Here is a 13060-nt window from a genome sequence, read left to right on the forward strand (position 1 = left end):
GGTAGTCAGATGTAATTTGGAAAGGAAGTGGATGGCCTAGTCAACCAATTGAGAACCTTTGGGTTCTGGCCTCACAGAGTCACCCCTGCTGCGTTGTCCCCTTACTGTGCTGCGATCTGTGCCTGCTCAACCTGCAACCTCTCTAACATATTGGTTAATCAACTATGTGGATTTGTAGGATACCTACTTTAGCAACAAAAAAGAATTAGAATTTGGGGAATTATAAAACCCCAAAAACTGAGAAAGCTTGTTTCCCGTTCCCAGTGCATTTAATGTGCTTTCCTGTTGTGACTCTGATTCCATACCTGACTACGCTCCACTGCTGCCAGCCCTTACCTTAAACTTTGTTCCTGACTCCTATCCCTTGCCACCTGTCCTGACCTCCAGCCTGTCCACAACTCCTTGCCAGCCTTACATTTCTGTACCCCTCGTGGCCACCACCGCAAGTCATGCCTTTGGAGTGAACTGGTGGTAACCCGCTTTGCAGTGGGTTCTGGTGAAAACTAGGTGCCACTTAGACTCTGCTACCTGGTGTTGGCTTAAGTCATCGATTGTGGTGGTACATTGGGTCCACTAACCCTGATCCTAACAACTTGTTAAGTGTGCTACACAATGGTGTATTTACCTGGGGGTGGGGGTGGGACAAAGTGTTGATAGATGTCTTAGGGTACTGATAAATGGAGATACTGTGCTTGGAGGCCAAGAACAAAAAAAAATTAGCAGTTTATCAAAGACCACACACATTCCAAAACGGATTTGTAAGACTGGTATTCCTTTTGCAACATTGTCCCTGACCCTTTTGAACAAATTTTTTTACTTACAGAAAATGATACATGCTATATCTATCCTTGACATTTGCTTTCTATTTATGTTTGTTTGTATACAAACAAATACATTTTCTAAATAATGACAACTACATGAAATACATTTTTAGCCTTTACATTCGTATATATCTAAGAATAAAAACTTATTATACATACTGCAAAAGCAGGCATCACATTTTCCAAGGAAAACTCAATAATGACATAGTTTACTATTACTCCTCAAGAGAATTCATTATGCAGAATGTCCCTCATGTTTTGCCACACAGTTGCAACCAACAGACATGAAGGTACTTCTTCACTAGGTTATCATTATGGACATCTGGCTCTGTGTCTGCACTTTATAGCTAGCATTAAACACAATTGACAAAATCGTAATATATTTTCACCTACACAAAACACTTATGCTTACCGTACAGTTATATTTAGCCTCTCTTTTGTAAATTTATACCTACAAAAATTGAGGATTGAAAAAGATATGCCAAGAAAGAGTGTCGGAATCTAATATATATATATAACTATATTGTGAATGGATACATTTCTTTGAGAACACTGTGCAATTTAGAGCACCTTTTCTAGCCCTCTAGCCAAGATATCAGGTGACCTGTTTTAGCATATACAAGTTCTATTTGATTTATTTGCCATCAGATGATTTTTTAACATGGTTTATTGGGAAACAGTAATAAAAATAGGCAGATATTTACAAATGCGTTATTTCAGTAGTAAATACATTTTTTTGATTATTTTATATCAATTCAATTGATTATTTTAAGGCCTTTCACCTATTTGCAATTTTCCTTTTTCAACAGTTTTGATAAACGTATAAATATAAACTGGTGACAGTTTTCCTTTAACCCTTTCAGGAGGCAATCAGTTTGAATGTTAAGTCTCAGCCTTTTTTTCGTAATCTGCCATGTGTCGCATTAGTTGGTTATAACTTTTGAACACTTTTATTTACTAAAATGATTTTGATATGTTTGTAGTAAATTTTGTTGATATGTTTTACTGCTATGTTTATTTATTTTTAAAAAACTGCCAATTTTTGGAAAAAAAAATCATTTTTAAAATTGTAAATTATCTGCTTTTGAGACTCATATTTTTACCACCCAAATTAGTTACTTAATGCACTAAAATTTTCCATATCTTAACTTTATGTTTTCATTATTTTTTAAAAGTCCTTACAGTTTACAAATCAATCATTTATTTCAGACATTTTTAAATTGAAATTTTTGGGATAATTTTTTTAAATTAGTTTGAAATATATATTATTAGAATCCCAAAATGAATCCCTCTTTAGCCCTCCCCACTATAAAACTGCTTTTCGGAAGATTTTTAACCCTTTAAGCACTGCATAATAATGAAAAATATATTTAGCTCTAAAATGTACACATTCCTAAAAGATAAAAAGAGAAAACCCATCATTAAAAAATTGTATGCAATTTCTCCCTAGTACACAGGCATCCTGCATATGGACAGACCGAGTGGGGTGGCCAATCCTGGAGGAGAGACCCCCAGAAGGACATTTAAATGACGCAGTCATGCTTACCGCAGCATTTAACAGGATAAACGCCCGATTGAAGCTTACTTTGACTACGGGTTTTACACTGGGGTGTTAGCTATTAGGTACAGGTGACACCCTGTTTAAACTGATGCTGGCAAAGCTTAGATGACGAGCTGGACCGGCATCAGCTCACCGACAGATATATCTGTCACAGAGCACCAATCAGCAGATCTAAGTGACGGATATATCAGCTGTTGGGCATGAAGAGGTTAATTTAGAGACTTTGATTTGCGTATTTCTTTATATTAGCATAATGTTCACCACTGCATCAGTAGAGGCTTTCATATCTGTCATCTATGCTTAATTTGAACCAACTCTCATTCACAAAAAGAATGAATTACCAATGTTGGACAACACAATTCTGGTGTTCCCTGGTGAATGTCAATTGTACCGCATAGTGCTGTGAAGCACTATGCCATACTGGATATTGTTTTATAGGGCCCTAGCTGTGCTCTCTCTGTTCCTTCTCACACCCAGAAGAAGACACTGGTCCTGTTGTTGGGTTTACAATTCTTCTAGTGTAATCACATTTGTCCTACTATCTGCTCCAGGCTCTTCATATCTTCATACTGTACTGTGAGAAACAACTGTCATTCAAGAGGAGCTGGACTTTTACAGCAACATAAATACAAGTAAAATACAAAATGAAAAAGCCATGTTTTTTTTCTAAAATCCCTTTAACCCTTTAACATTGGGGCACTGTTTTCCATTACAAGGTTCAACACCGGGAATAAAAGTTTTATATGTTGATAGAATGGGACTTTTGGGATGTGGCAACACCTAACATGTTTATGATTTTTATTTTATTTTTATATTGGTTTAAGGGAAAGGGGGTTTATGGTTTTTGAAATTTTTATTCATTTTGCAGTATATTGAAAATGTTCTATGGATCTGTAACAGTGTACCTCCCACAGCGGGCCTCCTGGAGTTGTGAGAATGGATTGAAGCCTCCCCCGATGACATCACCCCGATCCCATCTGTGAAAGCACACCCATGCACTGCCAGCATTTGCTAGAATTACCAGAAACTTTGCTGGTGGCAAGGAAAAAGGTTAACACCTGTGATCGATGCCAGCACCAATCATTGGTTTGAGTGGTGGGTGCTAGCTGCATAATGAACCCAACATGTGTAAAGAGGTGATAGGGATTTTTATGCAGGGCCCCAACAGCCCTCTTGACTTTTGTAAGGTGAGTCCTAATTAACCCTTTGAGGGAGGATGAGATAGCTGCCAGCAGCAAGATGACAAAGTAAAAGAAAGACACAGTCCGGTCTTTAGATGCACTCAAATCACACTGTTTATTTAAAAAAACCACATCTGTATTTAAATACAGAGAAATTAGCATTTTGGGTGTTGTATGAAAGGAGATAAGGCACTTACATTCCATTGGACATCAGCACATTCTGGGAAAAAAGTTTATTAATTGTGCTCAGTTCTCACAGACCTCGTACACAGATATTGTTTATACTAAGAAGAAGATAAGTGGACTCCAGAATCATAATATAATCAAGGACAGACTGGCTTCTCATTAAATGTCAAAGCTTACAGGCAAGCAAACAGGTTACATAAAATGAAGTTTGAATCATGACATTAACTTGACAATGGTCAGGGAACATGGCCGCTGTATCTATGATGCGGACAGTAGTCAAGATGGCGTCCAAAACCAGTGCGATCTCCTTAACAGAGGGTAAATAAAGCCTTTGTTCCCTCTTAATATGTCCTTAACAGCATTATGGCATAGATGTAAGGGGTAAAGAATTAATAAGAATAATGTGCATGCCAATCAATGGTTTAAGTTTCTATACCAGGTACAGCCAATTGACAAAAACTGGGGGTCGTCATTAATGACACATTCTCAGATTGGGTTGAAGTTACCAGTAGTTTGCCACGGGGCTCTGTATTGATCCCTCTTTCTTTAATATTTTTTTATTAATATCCTTATAGGGTTCAGTGTAACATTACATAGGGATTTTTGGAAGCCAGAGAAATGGCTGATGAGGTTCAGTGTAGATGTAAGGTTATGAAATTGGACCATGGAAACAAAAAGTACAATTTGGTTATAATTAGTCAATTACTTGGTAAAACTGCAGCTGAAAAAAAATTGGAGGTATTGTTGGATGGCAAACTTAAGTTTAGTGACCAGTTCTAGGCAGCTGCTAATAAAGCAAATAAAATTATGGGATATATATCAAGAGAGGAATATATTTGCATGATAAGGACATATTTTTGTCCTTATTAAAAGCCCTGGTCAGACCACACATGGAATATTGTGTACAGTTTTTGGCACCAGTGTATAAAAAAGACAGGGGAGACCTCATTACAATGAACAAATACAGAAAAGTACAGTACAGAGATGTCTTCTTTTTATACGCAGGCCTGTGACCAGAACAATGGGGCATCCTAGAGGAGAGGTGGTTGTACCTTTGCCCTAAATAATAAGGATTACAGACAGTCCCCAGGTTATACACAAGATAGGTTCTGTAGGTTTGTTCTTAAAGGAAACCTACCATTTAGAATGGCAGGGGTAAGCTGTAAGTACCGAGCACCAGCTCAGGGTGAGCTGGTGCCGGTACTTACTTTTGTTAGTGTGATAAACCGCTGTATTGCGGTTTTAACACTTTTTAAACTTTAGAGCAGAAGGGGCTTCGGCGCTGCGCGCGACCGTGTGTGCGCTACATCTCCGCTATTTCCTATGTAGGCGCGCGCACGATCGTGCGCACGCAGCGCCGAAGCCTCTTCTGCTCTAAAGTTTAAAAAGTGTTAAAACCGCAATACGGCGGTTTATAACACTAACGAAAGTAAGTACCGGCACCAGCTCACCCTGCCATTCTAAATGGTAGGTTTCCTTTAAGTTGAGTTTGTATTTAAGTCAGAACCGTATGCTGTATTATTTTAACCCCAGTTTTTGGTCTCTGTGGCAACTGGATTTTAAAAATGTTTGATTGTCATAAGAACCAGGATAAACAATAAATCTTAATTACAGGCACCATTGATAACTGTTACAGCTGTTTATTGTAGCCTAGGACTAAAGTACACTAAATTACCAAGATCCAGAGGTCCGTTTGTAACTAGGGGTTGTATGTAATCATTAAATCATAACTAATGTTTAAATTAAACTGCAAAATCTATAGTCAAGTTGATAAAATGTAAAACTTAAAGTATAATTAAATGGAATATCCAATTTCAGCAAATAATGTTATTATTTGTACATTGAAACATTATATTAAAATTTAGTTCCAATTAGAGCTGTGAGTGTCATAATGTGCCATGCACCTATATGGTATCACATAACGAGGAACTGGTATTTAATCCGCATAAACAATGAAGCTTCCCCTAAAATGACAGCAAGCAGAGTTCTTAATACCGAAAGAATATTGAAATAATGTATAACTTTTCATTAAACAAACAATTACATTTATTTGCAGAAACTTGACAAAACCTTACCACATACTATTAGGGCGCGCATCAGGTGCAGGGACATGGAGAGGGCTCATGGGCTGAGCCCTCTCCATAGTCGGTAAGTCTTTGCTGCATATTGTGTTATAACATAGAGCCTCATAGATTGCTTAGTGAATGGTGAAGTTTGCTTGGAATTTCATCAGTATGTTGAGTACATACAGTAGAAAATAATGGTGACTATAGGACATATAAACAGAATCTGTACATAGTTAATGTTAAGCTTCCATTTTCTCTGATAGTAGATAAATATATGAATCATATTTTTCTCTTCAGCAGTAATGAGAATATTCCGGCAAAACTTTCTTTTCATGTAAGTATCTTGATAAAAAAACAGGTTTTCTAAACCATCTGTCGACAGATCTAGTAAAGATATAATAAAAGTTATTGCCGTTATTAAAAGTTATTTTTTTCACATTTCAGATTTGTTTATTTACCTGATATAGAATGTTGAGAAAATTGTTGACGTACTGTGTTAGCCAGGAAAAATCTAAATACTTTTGTGGAAAAACTACAAAAGTGCTTAAGGAATGATACCTTTAAGATAAGATAAGATAATCCTTTATTAATCCCACAGTGGGGAAATTCACAGCGTTACAGCAGCAGAGAGGGTACAGAGAGTGAAGTACAATCTATAACAACAATAATATTAGGGATAAATGAACAAAAAGAAAAGGGGGATAAAAAGACAAAAAAGAGACAAGCAATGATCAGCAGTTTGATGTTTAGTCTGTGCATGGGACTTGCAGGGACTGGTTAGGTGGGGGGCGCAGGTTACTTCTGTTTGGGCCTTGTTTGTTGAACAGCCTGATGGCAGCGGGGAGGAATGACTTACGATAATGTTCCCTTTCACATTTGGGGTGAAGCAGTCGGTCACTGAAGGTGCTCCCCAATGCCACCACAGTCTCATGGATACAAAACCAGGCCTGAAGAAGGGGCCTGTGTGCCCTGAAAGCTTGCACCAAATATAATTTTTCTGGTTAGCTAATAAATGTATCATTCCTTAAGCACTTTTGTAATTTTTACACAAAAGTATTCCTGATATAGAAGGTATGATGACAATATAAGATGATCCTATTGGCTTTCTAGCTCAAGTATCTGTATCTCTGCAAGAGTTGTTTACACTGTAGATTGCAAAATACTGTAATAAAAAAAATTCCTAAAAAATGTACATTTTTTATCACAAAAAGTCAAGCCAATCCTAGACCTAATGAGGTGGAGATAAAAGGATGGGTGCAATACCCTAGAGTAATGCATTCCAATGTTGTAGACCAAAATGAACTAGAGACAATGGGTAATTGGAAGCGATAGGAATTGCTTTGAATAGAATTATACTGTATGTGACTGCCCATGTCCATCAATGCTACTCATGCCATAGGGCATACATGTAAAAGGTGCTCTGACCCAGGGATGTTATATTATGTTATTTGGCACTCTGAATTAATAGGAATATAATTGAGTGAACCCAAACCCCTAATTTCAGATCCATACTGAACATAGTGGCCTAAGCACCCACAAGCCAGACACTGAACGTTACACAAGCCATTTCACACATTCAGGCTTTAGGTTCGGCATTCAGGAAAAGCAGCAAGCTGGTTGATTGACGGCTGAGCGGCCAATAAATCAGCTTTCAGCTCCATAGCAACCACATTCCTCAACAAATTTTTATTGAGTTTTTCCAATAATAATACAAACAACATAGCATGGTTCCCATTCAGGAGCCATATCCTGTAAACATACAATTTAAGGGAAAAAGTGGTGATGGGAGGGGGGAGGAATAAGGTACAGTAGTAACCAAACTGAAATAATAACAAAATTATATTCATCAATGGTAGCAGTACTTACTATGCTATATAGTCAAGATAAAGACATATCCATTAGCATAAACTGTGTATATGCTTGAGTCTATAACACCGTTAGGTACTTTGCATAGTTGGCAAGGCTAGCCCCATAAAAGCAAGCTATTTATTCCATCTTTTGGCATAAGCTATAGGAGAGCCTATCCTCTTGGATATAAGATGTTCTAGTGTGCAATAAGGGGTACTTTACATGACCACCATGTGTGTAATATGGTTCCAATTGCCACCTGACACCTCCAAGAGTCAGCAGATGAGTTTTGGAACATTTGTACAACCTCTACGGTGTAAAACCATCTATAGAATATTTTTCTTGAAACTTTTAAGTGATTAATACAATGTGAGGATTTATGATTAGCAATGTGCACCATTGAGCAATGGTAAATGTACAATTTAACTCCTCTTCCCATTTTATTTGGCATGGGAGTTTGTCTGACTTTTCACCATTTAGTAGCGCTAAGTAAGCCTTAGAAATCTCTTTACTGCACTTGGGAAAGAAAAAATGTTTAGCGTAACTTGATTCTTCTAGTGAGCTAGATGGTTTGTAGTTCTGCAGGAAATGGTGCAACTGCAGATACTTATAAAAATCACCTCTGGGTAAATAAATAAATAATAATAATAAATGCCCTACCTTAACCCCTTAATCCCGTCCCGCCCAGCTAAGCGGCGGATATATCCATCGCTGAGATTATGCCGGCTCGGCTCTGGATCGGAGCCAAACCGGCATCGGCAAACACGAGGTGCAGGCTGTAACATATAGCCAGCGGTCAGCGGCATCTAACATGCTTCTGGGGGGTCTTTCCCCCACAATCGTCCACCCCCAAACCGTTTTCGGGGGGCGACGATCGTTGCTATGGCAGTGCTGGGGTCCAATCTGGTCCCCAGCACTGCCTGCAAGAACTGCCGGTAAGATGGCGTCTATGACGTCATCTTACTAGCACATTGCCAGCCTATGAATGTGCATAGGCTGACACTGCTAATACCCTGCAATACATGAGTGTTGCAGAGTATTATCATGAACAAGCAATAAGATGATTGCTTGTTCATTTCCCATGGTGGAAAAAGTGAAAAAGTAAAAAATATGTTATTCAATAAAAAATAAATTAATAAATCAATAAAAATGCCCTTAAGCCCCATAACATATAAAGAGAGATATAACCCAAAAAAAGTCTAAATCATAACAAAACCTCCACACATATACACTCACTGGCCACTTTATTAGGTACACCTGTCCAACTGCTCGTTAACACTTAATTTCTAATCAGCCAATGACATGGCGGCAACTCGGTGCATTTAGGCATGTAGACATGGTCAAGACAATCTCCTGCAGTTCAAACCGAGCATCAGTATGGGGTAGAAAGGTGATTTGAGTGCCTTTGAATGTGGCATGGTTTTTGGTGCCAGAAGGGCTGGTCTGAGTATTTCAGAAACTGCTGATCTACTGGGATTTTCACGCACAACCATCTCTAGGGTTTACAGAGAATGGTCCGAAAAAGAAAAAACATCCAGTGAGTGGCAGTTCTGTGGGAGGAAATGCCTTGTTGATGGCAGAGGTCAGAGGAGAATGGGCAGACTGGTTCGAGCTCATAGAAAGGCAACAGTGACTCAAATCGCCACCCATTACAACCAAGGTAGGCAGAAGAGCATCTCTGAATGCACAGTACGTCGAACTTTGAGGCAGATGGGCTACAGCAGCAGAAGACCACACCGGGTGCCACTCCTTTCAGCTAAGAACAGGAAACTTAGGCTACAATTTGCACGAGCTCATCGAAATTGGACAGTAGAAGATTGGAAAACGTTGCCTGGTCTGATAAGTCTCGATTTCTGCTGCGACATTCGGATGGTAGGGTCAGAATTTGGCGTCAACAACATGAAAGCATGGATCCATCCTGCCTTGTATCAACGGTTCAGGCTGGTGGTGGTGGTGTCATGGTGTGGGGAATATTTTCTTGGCACTCTTTGGGCCCCTTGGTACCAATTGAGCATCGTTGCAACGCCACAGCCTACCTGAGTATTGTTGCTGACCATGTCCATCCCTTTATGAGCACAATGTACCCAACATCTGATGGCTACTTTCAGCAGGATAATGCGCCATGTCATAAAGCTGGAATCATCTCAGACTGGTTTCTTGAACATGACAATGAGTTCACTGTACTCAAATGGCCTCCACAGTCACCAGATCTCAATCCAATAGAGCATCTTTGGGATGTGGTGGAACGGGAGATTCGCATCATGGATGTGCAGCCGACAAATCTGCGGCAACTGTATGATGCCATCATGTCACTATGGACCAAAATCTATGAGGAATGCTTCCAGCACCTTGTTGAATCTATGCCACGAAGAATTGAGGCAGTTCTGAAGGCAAAAGGGGGTCCAACCCGTTACTAGCATGGTGTTCCTAATAAAGTGGCCGGTGAGTGTAGTATCACCGCGTATGTAATAACCCGTGGAATAAAAGTAAATCATTATTGAACCCGTACAATGAACGCTGTTAAAAAAAAAAACTGTTATAAACCCACCAAAAATGATAATTTTTACCTATTCAATCTTACAAAAAATGCAATAAAAAGGGATCAAAAAAGCATATTTACTCCTGAATGATACTGGTGCAAAGTACAACATGTCCCGTAAAAAACAAGCCATCAACTAGCTCGTAGCCCAAAAAGTAAAAATGTTATGCCACTTGGACGACGGCAATGCCAAAATGATAGATTTTTCCTCACATTACGGTTTTATTTGATAAATTTAGTAAAACGTAAGAAAATATATTTAAGTCTGGTATCCCCGTAATCGTATCAACCCATAGAATAAAGATAACATGATTATTAGGCTAAACGGTGAACACGAAAAAAAAAAGTAAAAAATCCAGTACGGAATTGATGCTTTTCTACTCCTGCCCTCAATAACAAGTTACTTTAACATAATTTTTGAAATGTCTGTACAATTTATTTTGACGTCACGCAGCTTACAAATCGAATATCGATTTTCCGTATTTTCAGAATTGACCGTTTTGGGGATAAATACCGTTTTGAATGAAATTTTACATATTTAGCATCAAAACCCCCTATATAACCATTTTCAAATCTGCACCCCTCAAACTATCAAAAATAGATTTTAGGAAGATCGTTAACCCTTGAGATCTTCATTGTAATTGAATCAAAATGGAGGGGGAATTTAGAATGGTCAAATTGTGCTGGTTATACGTTCATTTAGCCCTAAAATTTCCAAAAGATAAAAACAGAAAACTCACCATACAATTTGTTCTGCAATTTTTCCCAAGTACAGAGGCGCAGAAGTTTTCTCGTTACCTCCTTTTGTAGGCTATAAAATTTTCGGTTTTTCATTATTGGCGCCATGTGATGGCATTTTTTTTGCGGGATGAGATGCTTTTTCTAGTGTTACCATTTTGGGGTTGGTATCCCCTATTGTTGAAAATTTAGGAACTTTTTTTGAGGGCAGGAATGGAAAAGCATCAATTCTGTACTGGATTTTTTACTTTTTTTTTTCCATGTCCGCTGTATAGCCTAATAATCATGTTATCTTTATTCTATAGGTCAATACGATTACAGTGATACCAGACTTGAATATTTTTTCTTATGTTTTACTTAATTTGCCAAATAAAACTCTGTGGGGGAAAATCTATCATCACTGTCTTCCAAGTGGCATAACATTGTTACGTTTTTGGCTACAGAGCTAGTTGATGGCTTGTTTGTTGTGGGACATGTTGTACTTTGCACCAGTATCATTCTGGAGTAAATATGTTTTGTTGATCACTTTTTATTGCTTTTTTTATGGTATTCAATAGGTGAAAATCATATTTTTTGGCAAGTTTCTACATTTTTTTTTCACGGCGTTCATCGTACGGGTTCAATAATTTTTAAATTTTATTCTATGGATTGTTACGGACGCGTTGATGCTGTATATGTAGGGTTTGTGTTATGATTTACACTTTTTTGAGAGTTATATGTCTCTTTATATGTTATGGGGCTTAAGGGCATTTTTAGTGATTTATAAATGTGTTTTTTTATTGATAAACTTTTTTTAAAAATTTTTTACTTGTTCCACCATGGGAAATGAACAAGCAATCATCTGATTGCTTGTTCATGATAATACTCTGCAATACTTATGTATTGCAGGGTATTAGCAATGTCAGCCTGTACACATGCATAGGCTGACACTGTGCCTTTAAAATGATGTCACAGACGCCATCTTAAAGGCACTGCCTTCAGACATTTCCTGATCGGACCCCAGAGATGCCATAGCAGCGATCGGCACCCCCTAAGAAGGTGCCAAGGTGCCGATCGTGGGGGAAAGACCCCCGCAAGGCAGGTTAAATGGGTTAAAAACCTGCGATCGGAGCCCACTCCAACCGCCGGTGTTACCCGGGGATGTTAGCGGTAGATTACCGCTGACATCCCGTGACCCCGGATGCCGGTTCAGCTCCTGTGCAGGTAGCAATGGGGTATAGTTAGCATAGAACAGTTTGCTTGTAGGGTACGTCAATTTTATTCCTAGGTACTGCACCTCCCCCTCAGCCCATTGAAATGCATATAGCCCTTTTAACTTAGTCTGTACTGTCAGGGAAAGACCCATTTTCAATATTAGGGATTTGGTTTGGTTGATCTTATAGTATTGCTAAATTGCTCTACAATATCTAGAACCCCCTTTAGCGACCTTTCTGGGTCAGTGAGACAGAAAACCACATCTTCCAATCCTGTGATTCCTGCTGCCCACCTGGATGCCCCCTATCTCCGATGACTGCCTAATAGCTTGTGCAAATGGTTCCATAACCAGAGCAAAAATAAGTAGAGACAAGGGACACCCTTGTCTTGTGCCATTTGTAATCATAAAGGGTTGCGATAAAACTCCAGAAGAATATACTTGAGCTGATGGTTGGGAAAATAATTCCATTATTGCCTTATGGAAGGAACCCACACCTCCAAATTTTTGTAAAGTTTGACTCCGATATCCCCAATGTACTCTATCGAACACCTTCTCCGCATCCATCAGGAGGAACAGAGAAGGCGTTTGCCACAGCGATTGATATCAGATTAATGAGCCTCCTCGATCCATCAACAATTGCCCTTTTCAAGGCAGATAGGTAGCTGTGAGGGACTAATATAATAATTGCCCTTTTCAGGGCTATGTGAAGAAATGTGTGAGTGAGATAATCTTACCTGCATCATCATCATCATCAATAAGAGAAGTAATGTTTGCGAAATTCCTACATTCAGAATGCAGAGTTAATACTAACTGCATATGATTTTTTTTTATTGCAGTGCCATTGTTTGCTAAACACAAAAAAACTCTGCTACTTAGGAATGTATTTACTGCATCAATTAAAAAAAAAATTAGCAGTGTTACTGTT

The sequence above is a fragment of the Engystomops pustulosus genome, chromosome 7 (assembly GCF_040894005.1).
Source record: "Engystomops pustulosus chromosome 7, aEngPut4.maternal, whole genome shotgun sequence".
Lineage (NCBI taxonomy): Eukaryota > Metazoa > Chordata > Amphibia > Anura > Leptodactylidae > Engystomops > Engystomops pustulosus.